Source organism: Chionomys nivalis, chromosome 21 (assembly GCF_950005125.1).
Source record: "Chionomys nivalis chromosome 21, mChiNiv1.1, whole genome shotgun sequence".
Lineage (NCBI taxonomy): Eukaryota > Metazoa > Chordata > Mammalia > Rodentia > Cricetidae > Chionomys > Chionomys nivalis.
Genome location: NC_080106.1, coordinates 31637843 through 31652616, shown reverse-complemented (window position 1 = coordinate 31652616; position 14774 = coordinate 31637843). Strand labels below are relative to the sequence as shown.

Here is a 14774-nt window from a genome sequence, read left to right as displayed (position 1 = left end):
ATCAAATTTTTAAAATACGGAAAAGGTTGGGGGTGGAGCTACACGGCAGAATGCTTTCCCTAGTGTGGTGCTGCCACCACAAGTCCCTGGGTTCGATCCTCAGCACTGCTTGTTGGAACTCACTATCTAGGACTTGGAGATGGCTGGACCGTGGCTCCTTCTCTGTCCTAGAGGGTGTGCCGGTGCTCACTCTGAAGAACTATTTGAGGAGAGCAAATGAGATGTCTGTGGAAACCTGCGACTGTGTCAGGGAGGGTTGCCCTGGAGATAGGAGGTGATGCTGGATTGCACTGCTGTGATGTGCACAGACACATCGGCTCACATTCTTCACCATTGACAGCTAGACCAGCTCCTCTTGGGTCCCACTGTCCATGTGGGGGGACAAGCAGCAGGACATAAGTGATAGACCAGGGGGGAAATAATAATAATAATAATAATAATAATAATTCAGATAGAGACAGCTGCTGCTATGACTGTATCAAACAGGGACGAGACAGAGTGGCCAGGAGGAGATTTTTAGATAGGATGGCGGTCTTTTTTTAAAATTAATTAATTATTTAACTAATTTTTACATACCAATCTCAGTTCCCCCTCCCTCCCCTCCTCCCACTCTCTCTACCTTCCCCCACCACTCCTCAGAAAGAGTAAGGTCTCTGCTGGGAAATCAACTAAGTTGACCATCACCTCATTGAGGCAGGACCAAGCCCCGGCTCCCCCTGTGCCTAGGCTGAGCAAGGTATCTTTCCATAGAGAACAGGTTCCAAAAAGTCAGTTCGTGCATTAGGGTTAGATCCTGGTCCCACCGCCAGTGGCCCTACATACTGCCCAAACCACACCTTTGTCACCTGCATTCAGGAGGTCTAGTTCAGTCCTATGCAGGTTATCCATGGGATGACTGTCTTGATTAGGGTTTCTATTGCTGTGATAAACACCGTGACCAAAGCAACTTGGGAAGGGTTTTATTTGGCTTATGTTTCTACATCACTGTTCATCCTTGAAGGAAACCAGGACAGGAACCCAAACAGGGCAGGAACCTGAAGACAGGAGCTGATGCAGAGGCTGTGGAGGGGTGCTGCTTACTGGCTTGCTCTCTCTGGCTTGCTTATCCTGATTTCTTACAGAACTCAGCAACCAGCCAAGGGATAGTAGCACCCACAGTGGGCTGGACCCCTCCCCCATCACTAAGAAAATGCCCTACAGGCTTTCCTATAGCCGGATCCTATGAAGTCATTTTCTCAATCCAGGGTCCCTCATCTCAGATCACTATAGCTTGTATCAATGTGACATAAAATTAGCCAGCACAACAATCAAGAAAGACCTGATTCTTGAAATCAGTGAGTAGGAGGAGACCTTGGAAGGATTTAGGTGAGGAACTCAGTCTGTGCAAGGGCCCGGTGGCAGTTGGAGAAATTAAAAGCAGGTCCCCAGGGAGGCTGGAACAGAGCACATGGGTGAGACTGGCCCTGTGGGTAGGGCCCAGATCATAGAGGCTGTGTAGCTGACTGTGCTGTCCTGTGGCTGCCGTGACAACTTACCACATGCTCAACATCTTAAAGCAACAAAAGTTTCTTAGTTATGGAGGCTAGCTACACAAAGACATTGCCCTGGAGCTGCAGTTGTGGTGGCCTGGGCCAGGCAGCCTCTGGGGTTTCTACCTTGTTTTCCCCTCTTTGTTTTGAGACAGGGTAATTGCTCTGAAGCCCAGACTCTCTCTCTCTCTCTCTCTCTCTCTCTCTCTCTCTCTCTCTCTGTCTTTTGGAAGGATATAGTCATGAGCCATCAAATCATACAGTTCAATCTCCTCAAATCAGGAACCTTAACTATTTATTCCATCGCTAGTCACTTAACCATTTGCAAAGATCCTTTTACTTTTTTCTTTTCTCTTCTCTCCTTTCCTCTCCTCTCCTCTCCTTTTCTCTTCTTTAAAACAAAGTCTCCTGTAGCCAAAGCCAGCCCTGAGCTTGATATGTGGTCAAGGATGGATTTCTGGCCTGCTTCTACCTTCCAAGTGCTGGGATTACAAACACTGGTTTATGCTGTGCTGAGGATACGACCCAGGGTCTTAAACTTGCTAAACAAGTACTCTAACACACTATGCCCAACACACTACACCAGTGACCTTTTAATTTCCTGAAAATTTGTTTGGAACAGTGGTTCTCAGTCTTCCTAATCTTCCTCTAATACGGTGCCTCATGTCGTGGTGACCTTCCAGCCATAACATTTGTTGCCACTTCATAGCTGTAATTTTGCCACTGTTATGGATTATAATGCAAACATCTGGCATGCAGGATATCTGATGTGCAACCTCTGAAGGGGTCGCGGCCCACAGGCTGAGGTTCTAGTTTGATTCCTGTTTGGAGGTTCTAGTAGCAGAGTGCAGTTGCACAGAGACCCACAGGGGGAGGGCAGTCCTTAGGGGACAGTTGTTCTCTTCCACTGAGTGGGCAGCAGGGGCATACATGGAGCCCTGAGGGAAGAAGGGGGCACCTGCCCAGCCAGCCACATCAGCCGAGTCTACCCTGGACACCATTGGCAGACCACATTTTTCTTCCTTCCTTCCTTCCTTCCTTCCTTCCTTCCTTCCTTCCTTCCTTTCTTTCTTTCTTTCTTTCTTTCTTTTTGTTTGTTTCTCAAGACAGAGTTCCACTGTATGGCCTTGGCACACTTTATTCCTTTTGATTTTTTTGAGTAAAGAGTGTCTTGTAAGATTGCCCAGGTTGGCCTCAAATGTGGCCCAGATTAAATCCTCTTCTCTCTATTTCTGGGAGCGCTACCACACCTGGAGGTTTCTTTCTTCTTTCCTTCCTTTCCTTCCCAGGCATTAAAGTCTAGGTAGCTTTGAACTCACTATGTAGTTGAGCCCTATCCTTTTTTTTTTTTTGCCTTTTTTTTTCTTTTTGGTTTTTTGAGATAGGGTTTCTCTGACGCTTTGGAGCCTGTTCTGGCCTCAAACTCACAGAGATTCCTCTGCCTCTGCTAATGCTGGGATTAAAGGCGCGTGCCACCACTGCTTGGTTCTAAACTGGTGTGGTGGTGCGAGCCTGTAGTCTCCACCTGGGGTCTGGAGTTCAAGGTCCTTTTCACTTGCCTAGTGAGACCCTGTCTCAAAAAGACAAGACAGGAGGGTTTTAAGATCTTGGGACTTTGATAGAATGTCTGGGTAATGTTGTCTTAACCCTTTACCCACTCAAACCCTTCTCCCCAGTGCACTGGGACACACACACACACACACACACACACACACAGCATCTAAAGCAGCTACTCTGCAAATGAAAAGTGCATTTCAGTACTGCAAGACTGGAACCCAGAGACCAGTCCAAGCTCAGAACAAAGCTGAACGGCGCCCTTAATTTTATTATGACACAGAGAACAATAAGGGGCTTGTTTATGAGGCCGATTCTAAAACAGTAGTGTGTTTTTGTTTTGCCTTTGGTTTTGCATTCTGTCGTTTTGGTTAATCCCACTTTCATTCCTTTCAAATGGCATCCTGGAGCAGGCTGGGCCAACTGCAGCCACCTCCATCAGAAGACGTGGGAGGGGACCTGAGCGAGGCTGGAACCAGCTGCCCACCCAGGGCCACACCGATGCAGTGACGTTTGGATTGTTGGAATACATAGCAGGACAGACAGACAGCTGGGGGTGGGGAGTCAGCTCGACCCTCTTTCCAGGGGCGGCCAGCCACTTGCTCCCCGTGCAGAACTGAACAGGGTTCTATTCCGGCAAAACTCTGGGCCTGTTAGGGTGGGAGAGACACTGGGATTCTTCACAGAGCGGTTGGACCTCAGTCCAGGGGCCAGGCCAAATCCTGGAAGGCCTGGATTCCCAACTACATGATAGACCAAGGCAGGGGAGCAACCTAAGTTCCAGGCCAGCCTGGTCTATATAGAAAGACATTGTATCAAAAAAAAAAAAAAAAAAAAAAAAAAAAAGCCGAGTGTTGGTGGTGCGCTTAGGAGGTAGAGACAGGAGGATCTCTGTGAGTTTGAGGCCAGCCTGATCTACAGAGTCAGTTCCAGAACAGGCTCCAAAGCGACAGAGAAACCCTGTCTTGAAAAACCTAAATGCATAAATGCATAAATACATAAATAAAATCAACAGGCCCAGGGACAGTGGCCCATGCCTTTGATTCTAGCGGTCAGGTGGCAGAGACAGGTTAAGCTTGAGGTTGTCAACCTGGTCTACATAGTGAGTTAGAGGGCAGTCTCTGCTACCTAGAGAGATTACAACAACAACGAAACCCTAATTAATTGGTTAATTAAAATAGAAAGACTATCTTTTAAAAAAATCAGCGAGGCTGGGAATATGACTCAGTGGATAAGATCACTGTCTGTGCTCGCGTGAGGAGCGAGATTCGCATCCAGATAAAAAGCTGGGCACAGCCGTGGGGGACTGTGGCTTCAACACTTGTGGGTGAAGACAGGCAGATAGATCCCTAGATCTCTCCGGCCTAGCCCAGAGACAGGCTCTGGTTCAGCGAGAGATCTAGTCTTAAAGCAACAAGGAAGAGAGCGATAGTAAAGGAAACCGACATCCTGTGCTCTGGGCTCCCCGCGTGCGCCATGGTGGGGTCACCTGCACCGTCCGGTGTCTGTACTATACACCAGGCATACACAACAAAAACAAGAAACTAATAGCGTTGAGAGATGCTGCAAGAAAAAAAATACACAAAGCAGGTCACCGAAGGATACTAACAACCATAATGAATAATTCTAAGAAATTTACAGGACGCCTGTGGATTTCTTTCTAGGCTTCCAGTTTGCACATACCACAGACGGACCACACCGTTATCTCCGTCTGTGCTGATGCTGCGGGGCGTGTTCTTTCCAGTTTAATTATTAATTAAAAATTCATTTATTTGCATGTTTCATTGCCGGTCACAGCTCCCTCTGCAGGCAGGCCCGCCTCTGCCCTTTCATAAATGTCTGACAAGACTTGGGTGAATTTTCTCAGATCTTTTTCTGCTTTTTTAAGTTTTCACTGACGTGTATATGTAGAAATATAGACACTTGAGTGTGTTTATTTAGAAACCTTTATTTTACTTTAACAAAATTGGGGTTATTATACATATTAAAAATTTTAAACTATTAGGCCGGGCGGTGGTGGCGCACGCCTTTAATCCCAGCACTTGGGAGGCAGAGGCAGGTGGATCTCTGTGAGTTCGAGACCAGCCTGGTCTACAGAGCTAGTTCCAGGACAGGCTCCAAAACCACAGAGAAACCCTGTCTCGAAAAACAAAAAACAAAAAAAAAAAAATTTTAAACTATTATTATTTATTTTCTGTGTTTTGCCTGAGAATATGTGTGTGTACATGCATGTAGTGCCTGAGGAGCCAGACGAGGGCATTGAGTTCCCAGGAACTAGATTTCCGGATGGTTGTGAGCAGGCGTGTGAACCCTGGGACCCAGACCCTCTGTAGGAGCCGCAATCAGTGCTCTTAGTTACTTGCGCGCGCGCGAGCGTGTTCACGGTCGATCGCGTGGCACGGCATGTGTTTGGAGGTCAGAGAACAGCCTTGGGTGTTTGGTCTCGCCTTTCACCTTAAGGTTCTGAGGCTCTTGAGTGTTCCAGGTTAGCTGGCCCCCAAACTTCTAGGTATTTATTTATTCTCCTGCCTCTCCTCCCCTCTCACTGCGGGGACGCTGGGATCGCCGACACAGGCTTTTGTGTTCAGTTTTTCGTCCATTCTGGGTATTAAACCTCAGCTCCCCACACTTGCACATCAAATGTTTTTAACCCACTGAGCTGAGTCCCCAGCACTACCACAGTGAAATTTGGAGAAGAGAGGCGCTACACTCTCTTTGACCCGCTGCCCTTGGGTGGCTAGCTAGTCCTTTTTTCGCCCAAGTAACAGGCTGACACTGACTTCCAGACAGGCTGGTTAACCTTGAACTCACTATGTAACTGAGGATGACCTTGAATTCGGGATCCTCCTTTCTTCACCTCTCAACGTCTAGGATTATGGGTATGTGTCATATCACATCTGCCTTATTGCTTGACAATTTTTTTTTTTTTATTTTTCGAGACAGGGTTTCTCTGTGTAGCGTTGGAGCCTGTCCTGGAACTCTCTGTAGACCAGGCTGGCCTCGAATGAGTGCTGGGATTAAAGGCCTGAGTCCCACAACTCAACTCCAGGGTTTGACATTTAAAATTGAGAAATAATTCCAGTTACTTTTTTGAGAGAGGAGGTTGCCTTATGTAGCCCAGGCTGGCCTAGAAATCTCAATCCTCCTGCTTCAGTATCCCAAGTGCTAAAATGAAATATGCACCATCACACCTTGGATATCTTAAACATCCATTTACAAACAAAAATAGAAGAAACAATAACGTACTTACAGGAGAAGGGTATGGCTAAGTTGGTAGAATGTTTGCACGCAGCCCTGGTCTTAAAGACAATCAGGTTCAAGGTCATCGTCGACTACCGTACGATTTGGAGGTCATCCTGGACTATGTGAGACCTTATTTAAAAAACAAAAAGAAACAAATGAAATCACATACAAAGCCTGTTACAACACCGCAACCCAAATCAAAAACCAAACGGCAAAACTCCACAAACACCAGAGCTGGAAGGGTGGGAGCTCTTGTTCACTGGTGGGGGAAAGAGCAAGGAGGTGAGGCCGGCGAAGAATTAAGACTAAACCAGACGTGTTGGCTTATATTCCTGTTTACAGTCATAGAGTTCAGAAGGCTGAGGCAGGAGGACAGTGAGGTGGGTTAATCCAAGCTACCGTAGTAAGATCCTGGTCCAAAGTCAACCAACCAATCAGTCACACAAACAAGGAAACCGTGTGGTTTTAAACTCCTAGGTTTGTAGTCATTTGTTACAGCGGCAATAAGACACCTCCACTGGGTGACTGTCCAGCCTTGTCGTGAATGCTTCTGGCATCCGGGCCTTCTGCTCAGACGCCCTGTCACCTTTCCCCAAACTCTCCTACAGACCGTCTGTCCGCCTTGCGGCTCGGTCGAGGAACGAGGACTGAGGACACCTTCAGGTCTTTGGTCTCCGAGGGTTTCCGAGGACGTGGGACAATTCTCTGCTGCTGGCCGTCCTCAGCCCGACCGCCCTCTTGAGAAGTCACACAACTCCCTGTGACTAGCCAGCTGTCGTCTAGAATTCAGGTACTCGTCCTTGTGTTTACGTCTAAAGTTCTTTTCTCCAGAACATAAGAGAAGCAGGTTTTCCGTGTTGTATCCAGTGAAAACAACTACGTGGCAGTTTGCGAAGAGGAGGAGCCTTGGCAACTGGGTGTGTGCTCACGTTTTATTTATTTAGCTTTTTGCTGTTTTTTTTTGTTTGTTTGTTTATTTTTTGAGATAGTGTCTAATTCCATAGCCCGGGCTGCTATGGAACTCGAGGCAATTCTGCTTTACATCACTGCGAGCTAGAACTACAGGTAAGGGCCACCGCCCTGCTACCGGTGTTTTTTAACCCTGTGTGGGCCGGACTGTAGAAGTCGCCCAGAGCGGAAGAGACTCTGGCTGAAGGTACCAAACTAGTTCATGTGGCAGCGGGGGGTGAAGGCGACAGTGTAGATACAAACAGGGATAGAAAATATATGGGAAAAGTTAGTGTCACAGAGTGCCAACAACTAAAATGAACAAGAAAGACCAATGTAGACATGTCAGGATGGCCGAGCGGTCTAAGGCGCTGCGTTCAGGTCGCAGTCTCCCCTGGAGGCGTGGGTTCGAATCCCACTTCTGACAAAGATAACCTTTTCTTTTTTGCCTGTAACCCTCTCCGAAAATCGGAAGCGAAGGTGGAAACGAGAGTGGAGGTTTATTATTTTTTTCCTTCTCCTAAATTCGTTTTACACTTTCAAATCAAAGAAATACGTATTAAGATAGTTTTAAAAAGTATACGGTGGCATTTAGCAAAACGAAGACGAGAATATTATAAAAAGTTCATAATTGATTTATTATGAATTGTGAACAAAGAAAAAAAAACATGAATTTGTCAGAAGTGGGATTCGAACCCACGCCTCCAGGGGAGACTGCGACCTGAACGCAGCGCCTTAGACCGCTCGGCCATCCTGACAACTGAAAGAGATGCTTGCGTCAAGCCTCTTTGTAAGATTCTGAATATGCGCATGCGTACTGAGTAGCACTTTACGTCTGGTCCTCCGTATTGGGCGGAGCAAGTGCCCTGTGCAGTACAGCTAAGTGGCCAGGGGAGGGTGCTCGCCTCCCGCTGGAAAATCCGAAAGATACCAGATCTGCTGTTGTCCTATTCTGATTGGTGCAGAAGCTGTGCCTTTCAGCTTTGTTTTCTGCCGATCTATGAGCGCTTTGTATTTTTCTTTCTTCTCCTTCACCACCTCCTCCTCCTCCTCCCCCCCCCTCCTCCTCCTTCTCCTCCTTTTTTGCGTGTCTCTTTGGCACGCGGCAATCAATTCCATATACACAGTACTTAACCTCTGCTTCCCAGACCCGGTGACGTCCTAAAGTCCAGGCTCTGTTGCTCAACTATAGTCAAAACCGCAGCTTCCCATTTGCAGAGAAACTAGTTTGTTTCAGAGTCTAGTTTAGATGAAGCTTGCGGAGGTACTGTCTGATCCTGGTTCTGGCCGTGTCCCCAGTGCCCACACAGTGCCTAGCACACAGTAGGTGTGCAGGACAGACCTTCCCCCCCCCACCCCCGCACCGTCTCGCGTCCGGTGATTTTGTGACTCATCATCACCTTCTGGTTCCTTCTTGCCCCCCTCTTCCCAAACCTCAAACTTGCTCACAGGCACCAGAAAAATCTCAGCCCCGAGGGTGCCGTTCCCCACCGGATTTCCAAAGGCTTAAGAGCACCTTCCTCCTCCCGGGATCTCAGACGGCCGGGATTCTAGGCTCCTCGGCGGACCCAGATGCACAGGTAGGGAGACCGGAGGCCTTACTGATATGCTGTGGGTCTGGAAGAGGATCTGAAATGAGTTCTTTTTGGAGTCCAGGGGTCAAGCCCGGAAGACGCGATTACTAAGATTCTGTTGGACTCTTGGAGCCCTCTCATCTGTCTGAGATTGTGTAGAGAGGCCTGAGGAAGAAGACAGTTTCGCCTGCCCCTGCCTCGGGATCCTCGGGGCTTGGGATGTGTAATCCAGGTGTGTAAACAGAGACCCTGGTTATTATTCCAGACGTGACCAGACTCCCACGCCCTTTTCCCGGTCCCCAAAGTCCCTCCAGAATCGGTTTGCAATGGCCTTTCCTGAAATGCAGAGTGCCCCGACAATGTAACCAAACCTAGTTAACAAATATTTATCGAGCCCTTGATGTGTGCCAGGTTCTTCCCGATGCTGTGAGTAAAACTGGATACCCTCACCCAAGGATGCTTCATGGGAGGAAGGTTCGACATTAGATTGATAAGCTCAAGGATGGAAGAGGGTGTTTGAGAGTCTGATGCAAGAGAAAAGATATACAGTGTCCTCTTGGGCATACCCATGCAGCTAACTTTTCCATTTGTTTTAAATAAATTTATTTATTCATTTTTTTGTATGAGTGTGTGTGTGTACAGAGATCAGAAGACAACATTTGTGGCTCTCACCTTCACATGGGCTCAAACTCAGGCTGTCAGGCTTACACTGAGACATCTTACGGTTCCCTTTGTTTTTTGTGGTTTTATTTATTTATTTATTTGGTTTGTTTTTGTTTTCCAGACAGGGGCTCTCTATGTAGCTCAGGCAGGCCTTGAGACTCAAAACTCTCTCTTCCACGTGCTGAGTTAGCAGGGGTTCTAATTTGTTCTTCTGTAGCTATGATAAACAACCACGACCAAAAGCAACTTGGGGGGAGGGGGGTTATTTCATCTAAACAGTTCATCACTGAGAGAAGCCAGGGCAGGAACTTGAAGCAGAAACCACAGAGGAAGGGCTCGCTGGCTGGCTCTCAGGTTCTAGATCAGCTCCCTTTCTTATACATACAGATCAGGCCTACATTGGAAAGGTACTGTCCACAGCAGGCTGGGCCTTCACACATCAAATTAGTGATAGGTCAGTCTTACCTGAGTTCAATTCCTGGAGCCCACGTAAAGGTGGAAGGAAGGAACCAACTTCTTTAATCTGTCCTTAAACACACACACACCAATAATAATAAAAATAATCGTTATGTGATGGAGGTAATCCTTCAGTTGAGGTCCCCTCTTCCCAGATGTGTCAGGTTGAGACCCAAAGCCAATCATCACAAGAGCTGTGCCCCACAAGGCCCTGCTTCAGTGGCTGAGAGCATAAAGGACTCTGCCTTTCAAGTCTATTTCATCAGTGTGGGATCACTGCCTATTGCCCTGTGGGCCCTAGGCAGATCACTACCCCAACATCCACACCAGCCTTCTCAAGTCAGCACGCATGGCTTCCACTTCTCCTTTAAACGTGAACACTGCACTGGTTCCCACACTGACCAGTGAGACAGAAAGTCAGTTAGTTAGTGTGCGGGGGATGGGGCCCAGGGCCTTGACACACTGGGCAAGGATCCTACCCGAGCTGTGCCGCACAAAGGTGATATTTGTTTAATCATCTTTGTTTCCTACGTGTGTGTGATTGTGGGGCGTACGTGTGGACACAATCATGGCAGCCAGAGAATGAGCTCAGGGCTGCTCCTCAGGCCCAGCCGTCTGCGTTTTGAGACACGGTCTTTAGGACATGAGATTTGCCAGTTATGCTATGCTGGCTGGTGGGTGAGCCCCCCTCCCCACCAGGGATCCTCCTGTCTCCACCTCCCCAGGGCAGAGATTACAAGCATGCACAGTCACCATGACATCCACTAAAGAGATCACACGCATCATGGCGTACAGCAAGTCTCCACAATAGTAATGATATGCCTTTAAAACCACCATTCAGGAGACAAAGGCTAGTTGGTCTGTGTGAGTTCTGGTCTACATAGTGAGTTCTAGGCTTTCCAAGGCTATACAGTGAAACCATGTATCCAACCAAAACCCAAACAACAACAGTGATTAAGAATGGTTAGGGGTGGAGCCGGGCAGTGGTGGTGCACGCCTTTAATCCCAGCACTCAGGAGGCAGAGGCAGGCGGATCTCTGGGAGTTCAAGGCCAGCCTGGTCTACAAGAGCTAGTTCCAGGACAGGAACCAAAAGCCAGGAGAAACCCTGTCTCGAAAAAAAAAAAAAAAAAAAAAGAATGGTTAGGGGCTTTTACGAATAGTGGGTAGAGAAGGCCTGGTAAGGTTTCAGTGAGCTCAAAAAAAAGAGAGACACAAAATCATTGTTGGTGGGGAGGGCAGTGACATCCTAGATGGGGGACAATGTTGAGGAGGAGGGATGGCATGCCAAGGTCAGCGCCAAGGTCAGCACCAAAGTCAGCACCAAGGTCAGTGAGACTCTGGAATCAGGGTGGAGGAGGCTTAGGCTTGTGTTACCCCAGGCTGGGTCCTAGGAAAAAGGACTTTAGCTTTTTCTGTTACAGATGATGAACACTGGAGTGTTCTAGGCGGGATGTGATGGGTCCTGACGGTCCTTTGAAATGACCCCTTAGCTGTACTTGGAAAAGTAGGTGGGAGTTAGAGAAGAACCTGGGAAACTTGGCTGGAAAGGTCAGACTGGCTGAAGGATGGATGACCTGTGGATGACGTCAGGATACAGAGAGAGGCTTCCTGGCCTGTGTGGAGGATGTCAGGGTACAGACAGACTGCCACAGGAAGCCACCAGGACCACAGAGGGGTCAAGTTCTCGCCCCACCTTGAGGCGGGTGCTTACAGCAGACATGAAGCTGCACTTTTAACCACATTGCTCAAGGTCCCCTTGGTCCTGGATCACCCCATCATCAGTATCCCCAACTTTCCTGAGGGTGCATCCCTTCAGACAGAGAAGGCAGGTCCGGGCACAGGTAGCCTGTGGCTGCCACCTCCCCAGCCTGTAGGAATGAACACTTTTCAGGTTCAGCCACATCTCCCACTGCCACCGCTGCTACCTCTTAGGTGACCACTTTCTGGTCCAGAGGAGGCTTCTCACAGGCTCATTCCAACCTGAACTCTCCAAAGCCAACAGTGTCTTCCCCTCCCCTGATCGGCACCCTGAACAGCCACAGCAGCCTGAAGAAGGGACAGGCCTTAGCTCTCCCTCCTGATTGTCCAGCTTGGGGGAGGAAAGTCCCCGGGCTGACCTGGAAAGTCCACCAGCAGCAGGGGAAGTCCCCGTGTGGCTCCTGAGGTGCTGGGCTCTGGTCACCGATGGAGCCAAGTGGTCACACAGGGAGATCTAAGAAGTAGACTCCTAACATTCCCATGACGGAGTCTTGTCACACCCTCTTCCAGGGGAAAGGGTGGCAGGAAGTCAGCTTCTAGCAAAAGCCTTCTTTTTCTCCATTGCGTACCTCGCGGTTCTAACAGCACCACAGTGATGTATATATCCTTATTCGACAGATGAAAGGAACAAAGCTCCGAGAGGCACGGAACTCGCTGATAGACAGACAGTTAGTAAATGTGCCTAATTTACCTGCATGAAACCTCCCTCCTGTGGGTTTGGGGCTGGAGAGAAGGCTTGGTGCTTGCTGTTATTTATTCCAGAGGACCTGAGTTCTGTTCCCAACACCCACGCCTGCAGCTCCAGGGGATCCCACACCCTTTTCTGCCCTCTAAGGGCACCTACATGTGCATATATACGAGAGGAGAGAGAGAGAGAGAGAGAGAGAGAGAGAGAGAGAGAGAGAGAGGTTTCTCCAGGAGTACTCTCTAGGATAGGTGTCTTAGGCAGCCTCTTCAAGGCCTTAACTGCTGAGCCATCTCTCCAGCTCCACCAGTTTTATAATTAACACTGAGATGCAGAAACAGATTTTTTTTTTTTGAGGTTTTTCAAAACAGGGTTTCTTTGTAGCTTTGGAGCCGGTCCTAGAACTAGCTCTTCTTAGACCAGGCTGGCCTCAAACTCTCAGAGATCCGCTTGCCTCTGCCTCCCGAGTGCTGGGATTAAAGGCGTGCGCCACCACTGCCCGGCTGAAACAGATTTTCTTTAGTTTAACAATGCTGTCTTTAAATATTTTTTTTGGCAGAGATCTCATTCTGTAATTCAGGCTGGCCCCCAATTCATGGCAATCCTCCTGCCTCAGTCCCAGTACGCTGAGATTATATGCGTGAATCACCAGACCCAACTTCCAAGGCAGACCCTTGAGTCTTTACCCTCCAGTTCTTTGTACTTCTTGACTCTGCCTTGTCCTGGTCTCTTCCCATTGCCTCCTTAGGAGGGAGAAGAAAATGTCAAGCTAGGAGAGCCTGTTGAGTCGGATGCAGGTCAGACCTGGAAGGGCTGCTTTTAGCATTGTTTTCATTATTGGAGAAGACTAAAAGAATGGGTAGGTTTTTCCCAGCACGGCCATCCGAGAGGTACAGCCAAGTTTTTGTGTTCCAAACTGTGCTTTCCTTGGCCGCAGAAGAAGGACAGACGCCATCAGGCGCCAGGGATGAACTTGTGCCAAGGCTCCGGACTGGCATCTCGGCAGGACACCCCAGGGAGCAGGAAGTGTGACAATGAAGTGGATGAGGTAGGCAGAGTCTTTAAGGCAAGAGGTGAGGCCTATCAAAGACCTCCGAGCTTACCCGCCACCTTGCCACCTCACAAACTCTCTGTGGCCCAGTTTTCCATTTTAAATAGCTCACATGGACCATGAGTGTTTCTGTGTGACCAGAACAGTATCAAAAGCACGGCCTGGAAGCCTTTGATCGCCCTAGAAATAGATACCCAGAACAGTGGAGACTCTCTTGTTTGCCACCCTGCAGGGCAGGAGCATGGGGCCAGTTTTAGCCAGAACCATCAGGACTAGTGAGAGCACGCGTTCTGGGTATATGGGGCTCACATCTGCCTCTGCTGGATGTCGGCTCTATGACCTTAGGGGGAAGAGACTCGGCCACGCTTTACCCATCTTTAACGGTGGATAAGTTAGGACAAGCTGGGCACTGGGTGGCCTGGCACAGAGTGCTGCCTATGAGGGGGACTCCAGTAACACAAACAAGGATGCCCTTCTCACCTGGTGAATACCGAGGGGCGAGTTTGGACTGCCAATCTGAGCTCAGAGAGACTTTCTATAGTGCTACCTACCCAGCCCCATCTGAGGCACCCCGAAACCTGACTAGCGTCTCTCCCACATCCTCCTCATCTCCAAACCCTCCCCCTCCTTGCCCCTCCCCTTTCCATTTCCCACCTCCTTCTCTCCCCCTTCCTCCTCATTCCCTTCCTCCCTTACTTTTCCTTCCCTTGCCTTTCCTTTCCCTCACTTCCTTCTTCGTGCTGAGGATCAAACCAGGGCCTTGGTAAATGCCCTGTCACTGAACTACACCACTAGTCCCAGCTACACCACCACCTCTTCTTCTTGTTGTTGTTTGGGACAGAATCTCACTATTTAGCCAAGACAGGCAACCGACTCATGATCCTCTTGCCTCAGCCTCCCGAGTCCTAGGCCTGTGCCGCCACACCGCTTCCCTCTTTTCTGATCTCCCATACACAAAGTGTGTTTGCTCCTTGTGGCCTGTCTCAAGCCATTGTTTCTCAGATCACACAGGACAGGTTCTGAATGTCATCTCTTCTGTGCCAGTTCAAATGTGTCTTTGCTGTGCCCTGCCTAATGCGGTTCTACCCTCTTCTCATTCACTATCCAGCTTCCTTGATCCGAGTCTAATTTATTTGTTGATTATGTTTCTTTCCCACCAGGCTCATCGATGGAAAGCCAGGGACCTTGCCATGGGCTCTCCACCAGGAAGTGCTGGCCTAGAGGCTTGGACAGGACAAAGAGATTAACAGGCAAGTGGATGGGTTGATGAGTGGACAAATGGGTAGACAGACAACAGACAGACAGACAGAC

At 48.7% G+C, this 14774-nt stretch overlaps 1 long non-coding RNA gene and 2 other non-coding genes across 3 annotated transcripts; 2 read left to right on the top strand and 1 right to left on the bottom strand.

The window, feature by feature from the left end:
- The first annotated feature begins 7618 nt into the window (after nt 1-7618).
- Nucleotides 7619-7701, top strand: Trnal-cag (transfer RNA leucine (anticodon CAG)). Its single transcript has one exon. It is a non-coding gene; the product is annotated as a tRNA-Leu (tRNA).
- Nucleotides 7702-7949: 248 nt separating this feature from the next.
- On the bottom strand, nt 7950-8032 carry Trnal-cag (transfer RNA leucine (anticodon CAG)). Its single transcript has one exon. It is a non-coding gene; the product is annotated as a tRNA-Leu (tRNA).
- A 705-nt stretch (nt 8033-8737) lies between these two features.
- On the top strand, nt 8738-9416 carry LOC130863306 (uncharacterized). Its single transcript, XR_009055717.1, has 3 exons — nt 8738-8854; nt 8931-9080; nt 9260-9416. It is a non-coding gene; the product is annotated as an uncharacterized LOC130863306 (long non-coding RNA).
- The last annotated feature ends 5358 nt before the right edge of the window (nt 9417-14774 follow it).